The 11,654-nt window shown below is 41.0% G+C and overlaps 1 long non-coding RNA gene across 1 annotated transcript; it reads left to right on the plus strand.

Annotated features, from left to right (window-relative positions):
• The first annotated feature begins 4,366 nt into the window (after nucleotides 1-4,366).
• Nucleotides 4,367-11,319, plus strand: LOC114433788 (uncharacterized). Its single transcript, XR_003670398.1, has 4 exons — nucleotides 4,367-4,377; nucleotides 5,239-5,245; nucleotides 10,923-11,099; nucleotides 11,275-11,319. It is a non-coding gene; the product is annotated as an uncharacterized LOC114433788 (long non-coding RNA).
• The last annotated feature ends 335 nt before the right edge of the window (nucleotides 11,320-11,654 follow it).

Here is an 11,654-nt window from a genome sequence, read left to right on the forward strand (position 1 = left end):
TCTTTTTCATAAAAATCCTCTGGGAACGTTCTGTTTGCCAGGTGAGTGTGCCAGCAGCACAGTTTTCTCCAGTTCGTGTGCAGAATCTTGTTGTTGACGTTGTTGGCCAGGGAGTCTCTGTGCACACAAGACAAACAATTTTATATAATTGTGAAAAACAAACAACACTGTTTATTCAACCTCAACCACATTGGATAAGATTGCTTTTTGCTGTTATCATCATGTTGTGTGCCACTATATGGGTTAATTACATTACAAGTTGTCACAGTAAAGAATGTGCAGACAGCAAACCTTACCTAATGTTAAGAAGACACCGTCATATGGTTAAACTTGTCCATGACCTTGTTGTGCTCTGTGATTTCACAGACCCGGATTGGCTCAAATGTGTCTCAGGTCTGAACGCAAATGCAGCTAGCGAATCCGGCTAGCGACGTGCTACTTCCGGTTCGCGACGTCCTACTTCCGTTAGCGATGTGATACTTCCGTTCGCGGGGACAGTGATAACGCACGACGCATGCGCACACGCGGTCCTGCCGCGGCCTGTACGGACTCTGTGTATTACCTAGTGCGCCACCTAGTGGTTTGGAGGACTGCAAACAAGCTGGATTAAGCTAGATTGAGTGCTGACATGCGTGTGACACGCGCCAGATTTGAAAATAGGTCTAAACGCATCCAGTTTAAAGACTATCCAGATACAATCATACTCTAGCAGGATTAACTTTCTCCAGTGTGAAAGGGCCTTAATGAGTTCTGTCTTCTGTGGCAGTGGGAGAAATGTGAAAAATGAGTAGGGTAGTCAGTGTAAGACACAGATGGGTGACTGAAGTAAAATAGATGAGAATTATTTAAATAAAGCTGGAAAAAAATGAGGCAGAGATGAAGAACTTACAAAAGCGTACCAAAGGGTTTAACTAAGAACAGAACCCATAGGCAGAGAGGTGAGGAAAACAAACAAATAAAGAAAGCACAGTGGCTAAATACACAAGGTGAGGATTAATGAGACACAGCTGGAAACAATGATGGTGAGGCAACCAATCAGAGAGGAGAAGGGAAATGACAGGAAGTAAAACAAGGAAAGACAACAGCTAAAATAAAACATGGAATACAACCGACAGATACTTCAAAATAAAGCAGGGAAACTATCACTAAAAGCATAGATGGTAACTATCAAAATAAAACGAACCATAACAAAACGGTGGCAATGACAAACATGTAAGCTGTGTAAGTAAATGTTTCTGCTCAGCAGGTAATCAAGTCAAATCAAAATGTATTTGTCACATACACAGTTGTACATAGTGCATTGCGTAGTCTAAATGCAATAAACATAGCTCCAATGTAGCAATAAAAAGCTGCTTTAGGAAGCTGGAGGGGTTGGCTGTTAGCTCTGACTGTGCTGTGAATTTTGACCTAAGAGTCTGAGGTTGATGTCCCCCCTGGCACCATTGCTTTACTTTAGTTAAATGACCGTTAGGGCAAGAAAAAAAAAATCATTTAAAATACAACCCTTTATAGCCTAAAATACATTTGTTGCAGCAAATGGAGCAGATTATAGTCCTTGCAGGATAATCCAGCTGTTGACAATATGATGATGCACCACACGTCGTATGTTGTGCGTCTCTACTCATAATCCAGACATATAGGTAAACAAATTGGTGTGCTCGGAGGCTGGTGTACATTTTTCCTTCTTTGTGCCTCCTCCTCTTTTCTCTGCCTTCTATCCAGACTCACTTCCTGTCTGTCTGTGTGCTGAGTAAGACCCTGTGCCTGTCAAGTGTCACAGCAGACATAATGAAAACATGTTGGGAGGATAGAAGAAGCAAAATCTCAAGAAAAAGCAATGTGGAAGGTTGACATATAGGGAACAGGAGATAAAGGAAGGGGATGAATGCAGGAGAGACCCCAATTTTATTAGCCTTGTGCACCCCCCATCCCACCCCACCCCACTCCTCTGTATGGCAGAGCAGAATGTAGGTCTGCGTTCGCCTACAGCCATCAGCAACAATCAGTTCTGCCCCAGTTACTGACGCATCTCACAGACTAAACACACACACACATACGTCACAACATGCAGAAACACACAGATGCACATACACACGTTGACAATATGTTCTCAGAAACACACACTGAAACAAGTCTCAGAAGGGCACACGTACAGAGGCGTGATCTGCAACACGTCTGCACAGATGGATGTAGTCATTTGAAGATGATCATTTTTTTTTTTGCAAAATGTGTATTTGTAAATTGTATGATTCAAAGGTTAAAGATTATGATTTTTGTAAATGTAATCACAAGTTAGTAATCCAGATATCTTTGGCTTTCCCTGCATCACAAAACCCTCTGCTGTTTTCCAGGAGTACATCACCGTGGTAACCGTTGCAGCTAACTTACCATAATGCCTGACCACTGAGATCAGCATGGAAATTACTGCAAACAAAGAGCAAAGGCTGCAATAAAGTCACATTAAGAGCAGTATTGTTTATATAGCTTTGTAGATCATGTTGCTGTTCCTGTCACATTCCCTCTGGTGTAAATACTGGCCTTCTAGGGTGTCGTTACATAGCTTTGAATGAATGGTGTGGCATACTCACAACAGCTAAGATATAATCATTTTTCAATCACCTTTTTTTCCTCCTACTACTGCTCTGATTTTTTGAAGGTTAAAGAGCATGTCATATCTTTATAACTCTAACTGTCATTTTTTAATGAAATCTGGGTCATTTCAGTAACTCAGCCCTGTTGTGGGCCCAATATGCTGGGTTATTAATTATTTAATCTATTCCTTAATATTTGGATTTAAATAACAATCTTGCTAGGTTACATTTGTATAAAACCAAGTTTAGATTGTTTACTTCAATTTATTCTGGATTGTTTTTTGGCAAAAGATGAAAGGATCACATAATTCTGCACCAATTATTGTTTCACGCAACAGAGAGAACATTTTTCCTCAGTCAATTTAGTAATATTTCATACAGTTAAAAAAGTCAAATCTGTTAGGGTGGAGTAGAGTGGACACAAGTGCTGACAGGAGACAGAGTAAGTGGAAAACAAAAGACCTTTATTCCAGGCAGAGGACCCGAGGTACACAAGAAGTCATTCAGAACGGCAGAAGTAAAAACGGCTCACTCAGGCTTAGGTAAGGTCCAAGAAGAGGCGAAGGTCATGCACAGAGTAACTTAAAGCAAAAACAACAATAGGCTAAGGCAAAGGGCTACATCCACAAAACAATCGACAGGAGTCAAACACAGAAGAACTACTAACACAACTCGAGACTTGGAGGACTGGTAGGTGTGGTTGACACACAAGACAAACTAGCAGGGAGTGAAGGGACGCACACACATGATATACACAAAGGAGGGAGAGACAATGAGACACAGGTGAGACACAAATAAGCCCAGAACAGTGTTACAGAGAACATCAGAGAACATCCTGGCCATTATCTTCATTTAATGCATATAACAGGAGTCCAACTCTTGAAGGAAGGAAAAAGAAGCAGACAAAAAAAATCTATGGAGTCAAACCTCAATGAAATGATAGCTCACAAAGTCATCAATGTCCCAGAATGCTCTGCTTTACTGCAGCTTATGGATGGTGATCTGCATTTTGTTGTCCATCTCAGGATGGTGAATGGATGTTTTTTTTTTTCAATTCACTCTAATATTTGCTTAATATGTACTGTCTCATGGTCATAGCTGGTTCTGTGATCAGCAGAGAAAAGAATAACACATATTCTGTGTAGCTGTGTAGATCAAGACAGTGTTTAATTTGAAAGGCATATTCTTATACATTGATTGATGGTTTACAAAGTGTGTGTGTTTTTGGTTCAAGCATAAGGATTCAGGATTGAAATGATGGATGCTCTATAACAGGAGATCCATACTGATACATTATCCCCTGCTGACAAAAATGTGAGTGGGAAGTGGAAGCTGGACCTTTATAATATTAAAGCATGCACCTTAAAATTGTAGTAGTTCATTTAACAACCAAAACACATATCAGATTGCAAGGGTAGGGGTGAGCATTGTTTACTTTTACCTTTTATATACCCTGGGTATACAAAATAGCATGTTGCTCCAGTTTGAAATCCCAGAGCAGACAACCTCAGTGAAGGAATGTGAACAAACAGATGCAGGCAGGAAAACTGTGAGCAGTGTTCAAAGACTGATGAGAAAGCATAGAATGATGCTCTCAGTAGTTCTTTGCCTGAAGACATTTATTTATTTAGTTGTAATTAATAGATGGGGAACATTAAATGATCACATCAGAAGCTTAAAATTATTACAGGTTATTTTCTGTGGGTTCGGTACAGTGGCTTCCTCCCACATACTAAAGAGGTGGATGTTACTGGGGACTCTGAATTGGCCATAGGTGTGAGTGTGTGTCTCTCTGTGTTAGCCCTGTGATAGACAGGTGACCTGTCGAGAGTGTACCCTGCTTCTCGTCCTTTGAAAAAAGAAAATTCCTCTGTGAAGCACAAGATGAGCCATAATGGTTCAAAATATGTCACATAAGGATTTAGCACCATAGACATCAAAAGCAGTGTTAATTTTGGCAGCAACTTTTGATTTAGTTTTTATTTTAGTCTTGTGACTAAAATGTCATTTGATTTTAGTCACATTTTAGTCATCAACATTTTTTAACTTTTAGTCTAGTTTTAGTCGACTAAATATCAAAGAATTTTAGTCCATCACGTGTATCTTTGAACGGAAGTTAAGATGACTCGTCTGCAAATGTCACTTCAGTTTGTTGTGTTTTTACCGCTAATAGTCGCTCCACACGGTTTGCAAACCGTCTTGTTTGTCTAGACATCAAACGTGTCCGTATGTCTGTTCTCCTGTTTTGTGTTACCATGCATGAGTATGCCTTCTCCCAGCATCATGGGGTAACGTCCTTATGCAGAGAGATCACTTCTGCTTGGCTCTCCGCTGCCTGATTCGTCCCTCCCTTCCACAAACAAAATCTGCTCTGATTGGATCTTATCTTCATCAACAATTTCGTCTCGTTTTTATTCGTTGACGGAAGTGTCAATACATTCCGTGTTCGTTTTTGACACCGTGTGTTATTTAGTTATTGTCTCATTTTTATGTATTAAATAATTTTGTAATTATAAAAAAAGTGTTAAATTACGAGTTTTTATTCACCATTACAACAAAGCCTCTGTGAGGTCACCTATAGGTTTCTGAAAAGTTTTTAGTTTTTTCAGTTTCCTGTGGGAGTCTCCAACCGTTGCCATGTTGGCAGCATCACAGTCCACCTAAACTCCGAATACAGGCAAGGAGGTGAACTGCAATTTTCAACACGTCTGCATTGGCTTCATTACTAAGCCCTGAAGGTTGATGCTTGGTTTAACATCAGAAAAAAAATAGGGCACAGTGACTGTAGTGTGTTGAAAACACTTCTCAAAAGGTGTAACTGAAATCAGATGCAAAACATATCAGCTAAAACACTAGACAGCCTCTAATACCTTCTTTGTTTAGCAGCAGGTTTAGTCCCATCAGACTGTCTTACCTTTCCTGCTCGAACACTACAACACTTACTGAAGCGTAGTGTGAAAGCGGAAAAGCAAAGCATCATGGACCCTCTTTAAAAAAAGCACTCATAGCCTAAATTCTTGTCTGAGGATTCACCAAATAAGACAGGAAAGCTGCAGACTGAATGCTGACGAGGCAGGAGAGCCGAGGAGAAGATATTTACAACAGGACAGGGGTGGGAAGAAAAAGAGGAGGACCAACAGAAGACAGAATCTGCATTCATTAATTTTTCACTTTCATTTATTGTGAATTATTGAAGAGACGTGTTACGCTGTGCCTCTGATACAGCACAGGTCCTCACATTTAGAAGATACTTAAACAGCAACAAAGAGACACGTACACACAGTCACACACAGTAACACACAGTGCTATGTGCACAGATGTAGCAACACGCGGATATTCATAAATTCAGAAAATGGCACATTTTATGCATATAGAGACGCACATGAACCATCCCAGGGGAGGTGATTAGGGTAAGGCAACAAACCCTCCCCACATATGTGCCATATCACCATGTCTTTTGTTTTGTATTGATCTCTCTCTCACACACACACACACAGCATAATGTGTTTAGCTTATTGCAGTTATAGCTGATTTTTATTTAGCTTAATGCCTCACACGTGCATACTTTGCACCCTGATCACCCTATCCTGGCTTGCTGGTATAGCTTCTTGCAGGAGTTTATAACCTGAAACATCTACCCAAAGTGTACACTAAATGAACTCCCTGAGAGTCAATCTGTGCCATTACCTTACATCAAATTTTAAATTTGACAAGGTATGCGAAACACAAAATCGTCTTCTTCTTCTTTGTCTCAGACACATTTTGGAGGGTTGTTGTCTGCGGCTTGGCCCAGATACATCACACTGTCTGGAGGCAGCATAGCAACAAGGAATCTGATCAAAGAGTACGGAAGAAAGGAGCAGCAGAAAGGGGACTGTAGAGATGGAGAAAAAGTTGTAGGAAACAAAAACATGAGGAGTCGCAGAGGGGGAAGGAATGATCACAGGTCGTTTCAAGATGCTACAGGAGGCAGAGGAAACTTGTGGCTACAGTGTACAGTCGCTAAATCTCCTTAGATAATTTTAAAAAGCACACCTATGTATAGATTACATAGATGGGGCAATGTTGGCACAGGAAGCCACAAATAACAAGATGTTTTTGGGAAAAATATATATATATCCCTATCAACACTAAAAATAAGCAGGATTCTCTTCTTTTGCTATTGTAGTAAGACCCACACAAATAATATTATGATTATTGTTATTTTTTTTCTCTTTCTGGTGGTTTTGGCTCAGATTTGAGGAACTAGTGCAGCTATGGATTTTGGCAGTACATGAAAAACTATGACAGGACCTGTTTGTATCGCAGCTCTGTTACACCATCTAGTGGTTGGGTCATGTAGATGCAGTTGGAACACCATAAATCCCCACACATACTGTATATCTTGAATTTATTTAACTATGTGGAACTTATCCTTCACTGAAACACAGTAATTACCATATCTAAGATCTAGGTTATTATTATTAGGGCCCAAGCACCGAGTGGTGCAAAGGCCCTATTGTAACTGTAGTGTTTATTAGTTTGATTGCTGCAAGGCAAAAGAAATTCAAATTTTTCAAATATTAAGCAATTTATTTTTAACATTGGAGTCTATGGAGGAGACCTTCAACTTTGACATGTAACTAGTTCCACATGCTTTCAGCTACAGACACCATTCAAACATCATTCTGTATTCATAGATTTGTTACATGGAGTGACAGCAAAGCAGTGAGCCACCTGCTGGTGATCAGCTGCATGTCATGCAGGACAGCACTCAGGTCCAGCCCTTTGGAGGATTTCTGCTCTCACTTTTTTAACTCTGATTTCCACTCAGTCCATGTAAGACACACAAATGTTCTCTTGCTGCCTCATATATCCACCCACTGACAGTTACCATGGTAACAGAGCATCAGTGTTATTCAGCTCACCTGTCAGTGATCAGAATGTTATGATTGATTGGTTCATGTTATGCATCTATTATCATTTACTGTTACAACATCATATTAATCATTATTCATAGACATTTATTCTATATATGTACATACACATTTTATAATGGACTGTAAATACAGTGTCAACTCTTCATATTTACAGTGAGAGTATGTATATGTTCTATACAAATATATCAGCTCATAAGCAGCATATTTGCATTTGTTAGTGGAGAATACTATAAGAGTATTGCTTTCAATCAGACCAGTGATTGGTCTGATTGAAAGGAATACTCTTATAGTTAAAAAGGTGAAGGCCAAATGAACCTTGTCGAAAAATGTTAGTGGAGAATATTTAGGTCCTTACACTTTGGTTCAGGAAGCAGTGCAGGTGTGTTCATTGTACAGCTGCTGCTCACTGACTCATCAGTCCAAGCAGAAGAGTGACATCAAGCTGCCCCCTCTGCCACCGCCACAGCTCCCCCCTCTGCTGCCGCCGACACAGCTGGGTATTCCAGGACCACAGCTTGGCGGATGAAAAAACGTGAAAATGGGAGGCAGCTTGCACTGGCGGCGGGGGACACTGCAAGGCCGTATCGACGGACAACGCACTTTAACTGTCGCGACTGTGGACTGCCAAAGACCAAGCAGTACGGACACACCAGCTACAGGAAGTACGGTTGGTACTGTCCTGTGAGGGAGTGTGGAAGAGTGGTTGGCACAGAAGAAGATGGAGGAGGCTGCAGCTGCTGCCACTCTTACACCTGCTGACCAGCCTCCACCACCTCCTCCTCCTCCTCCACCTGCTGCTCCTACACTGTAATGTTCCTTTTTCTATTGTTTTGTGTTTGAGTTTGCTGTGTGTGTGTGTGTGTGTTTTCTTTGCACTTTAGATTTTAGTGTGCACTGTTTTGTATATAGTTTGATATCGCTTGTTGTGTTATTGCTCTTCATTGTAGGAAGTGATTGCTATGCAAATATTTTGCAGGCTGTTTTGTGTTTGCACTTATATTTTCTGTTTTCAGTTTGCATGTTACTTAAAACTTACTTTTTTATTATTTTGCACAGTCCGGTACTTTCAGCTGGCTTTCTTGCTTTGCACATTTGCCTTTTGACTGTCTGACTGACTTTGTGCTACTATTTACAGTTGACTTATTTATTATTTTGCTCATTCCTGTTGGTCCTGTTTCTTGGTTTGATATTAAAGCACTCTTTTAGCACTTATGCTCAAGTTGTTCATTCTGTCTATTGGGATTTGTCTGGCAGGCGGATCAAAACCAATGACTAGTCTTGGAAAAGACAAAAAGGCTCCGCAGGGTCCCTAAACACCTCGTTGTCTCAAGGGTGGAAGGTAGTGGTGTTTAGTTAAATAATGCAGAGCAGCACGTTTCTAACATAAGTTCAACGTCTGTCACCATAAGCCCGAGCACGAAGAAAGCCGAAGAAAGCGCAACGAGGACACAACGCCGGCAACAGCTGTAGTGCCGCGACATGCATTAGGGTTGTCGCTATAGTAACTGGATGTTTGCTATCAAAAGAATGAACTCCGATCTTTATTTAAGGACTCCACAGCAAGATAGGAAACATTACAACAGCTGCTTACGACCAAACGAAGCGATGGAAGAATGTAACGTAGGTTGATTTGCACAGACACACATTTAAATGTGAAATTGTCCGGTTTGTTTATTTGTTTGTTTTTTTCTGCTGCTGTTCTACAGTCTGAGTGAAAACATGCTTGTATATTTTTTCTTATTGTTTTGTGTGTTTTAAGTCGATTTCGCGGTTGACTTTAATGTGTTATGCAAATTAGCCATGTGCGGAGAGCCGGGCCAAAACAACGGGGTGACGGCCGGTCGATCGCCGTCACCCCGGATCTTTTGTTCTTCTGAGTCGGCCCGGCGGGTCGCCTGGGTCGCGGGGATGGGGCGCTGCGCACGGGGCGGCGCGGGGGGCCCGACCGGCGCTCAGCGTCCTTTCACTCCTCTCACGGCAGATCCCATGTATTTTAATAGGGGTTGAACCCTCCAAACAACTTCTCTTTTTGTCCAAACCGAAGCCTTCAGACAAAAAATAAGGACACCGGGAGAATCACAAGAAGTTACTCTACAACAGTATAATTTTTATGTCTATGATGTCAAAGATGTGGAGATGGCGGCGAGTTAGAAAATATGGCTGCTCTACTTGTTTGTTTTTGGTTTTACATTATGTCTTAATGGAAGAATGACCTGGAAGAATGACCGGCACTCTCCCCGAACAGCTGGCTATAAAGGCAAAAACGGTTTGGTGTTCAGTTTTAAGAGTGACACCGTCAGAAAGCTAACGAGTGTTCCTTCGACCAGATATACAAATTATCCCAGTTAGACGGAAGGTGCAGGCCTGAGCGCAGGTTAGAGAGATTTTTTTTAGGCACCTCCTCAGCCTCTCTCTTCTCTGAGTGATGACATCATCCACTCTGCCTTTGATCATTCTGCACAATACACACTAATGTTAAACACAGAGGAGACCTCAAAAACCACTCCAACTTTGAGAGCCCGGTGTGCGGAAACGATTCGGAATTAGAAAACTCTAAATACAAGTTTGACAGAGCAGCATCTAATCAGCGTTTTAAGACTAAAATGGAGTCTGTAGCTTGAAATTTGTAGGAGGAGATACATTTGGCAGATGACCCTCGTTGAAGGGCTCTCTCATAGTCTTCAATGTTAAATGGCTTTTGAATTTTTGTGGATTTGTGATCAAATCCGAATACAAGTTTAATAGCCCTTGAAGAGCTGAACAGAATGATGTTTGAACAGTTTCTGTAGCTGAAAGCATGTGGAACTAGTTACATGTCAAATTTGAAGGTGGTTTTGAAGGCTCCTCCATAGACACCAATGTTAAAAAAAATCACAGGTAAGTATGGAGACATTTAGAGCCATTGTCATAAGTTCCACACAGATCCACCCACTGAGCTCCTTTAGCACAGACAGTATTGTAGGATTTTCCAGTAAGAAAACTTTATTTCCCAATGTGGGTGTGGGACATTTAAGGTACTGTGTTATGTGTTTGACTGTAATAGCTGTTCAGGACTGTTGGATGTATACATGAATGACGCAACTGCGGAGGATGTGCAGTTGTAGTGCAGCTATAGCAACGTTTGTGTTTTGTAGTGTAACTATAACAACGCTTTTTGCTTTGTAGTGCAGCTATAGCAACGGTTTGTTTTATTATTTCTGATTGCCCGTGTGAAATAGAGAGTGTGGAAACTACGAGTTGTAGCTGGTTGAAGGAGCAGTGGAACATCTTCAAGGAACTCTACAAGACCAGTTGCCTCACTTCAAGTTCTTAAAAGAAGAAGAAAACAACTGCCAGCAAACTTAACAGAAGATCAAGACTGCTGTTAAACTTATAAGAAGAACCAAAACACAACGGACACACTAGTAGAGAGTCTCAATGGCTGCTAATGAGTTTCTGAGAGGTCTTATCAGTGAGCGGCTAACTGCTGCTGCTGCTGAAATATTGGGAGTGTTTGAACAGACTATCGTCAAGTACGAGGAAGAGATGGACCGTCAGCGCCAAATGCTGGATATCCTCCTGAACTCTGAAATAAAGTTACACAGAACAGGTATGTAATCATGACAATTTGTCAAATGTCTGTTTTTAAAGTGTGCACATTCTACATATAGTGTTTCTAACAGGAGGACACTGACTTCATGGCTTTAAGCTACAAATGTGTCAAATGATATCAGATATTTGTTCAGGAGTGCACCCATCATTTCTTATGTCCCTTTTCCCTGCAGATCTCCCTCAACAACACAATTCAGAGGGGGAGGATGTGCTGGCTGACCAGCAGCTCTGTAACCCGAAGAAGAACTCCATTCTGGTCCAGAAGCAACCAGAACCCCCACAGGTTAAAGAGGAACAGCAGGAAGTCTGCATCACTCATGAGGGAGAGCAGCATGTACTGAAAGAGGAGACTGATCCCTCTACAGTAACTGCTACTTATGATCGAGCAGAACCAAACGAGGACATGGTTCTTTCTCACAACATTGATCAAGGTAAAACATCTCTAAAATGTCAAGTCTATGTAAAATCCTTTCAGAGAAAGTCAGAACTTACATGTTATATTTGTTAGTATTGTTGGATCAATTTATTTGGTTTGTTCTAGGTTATAGATGTA

This window comes from Parambassis ranga, chromosome 3 (assembly GCF_900634625.1).
Source record: "Parambassis ranga chromosome 3, fParRan2.1, whole genome shotgun sequence".
Taxonomy (NCBI): domain Eukaryota; kingdom Metazoa; phylum Chordata; class Actinopteri; family Ambassidae; genus Parambassis; species Parambassis ranga.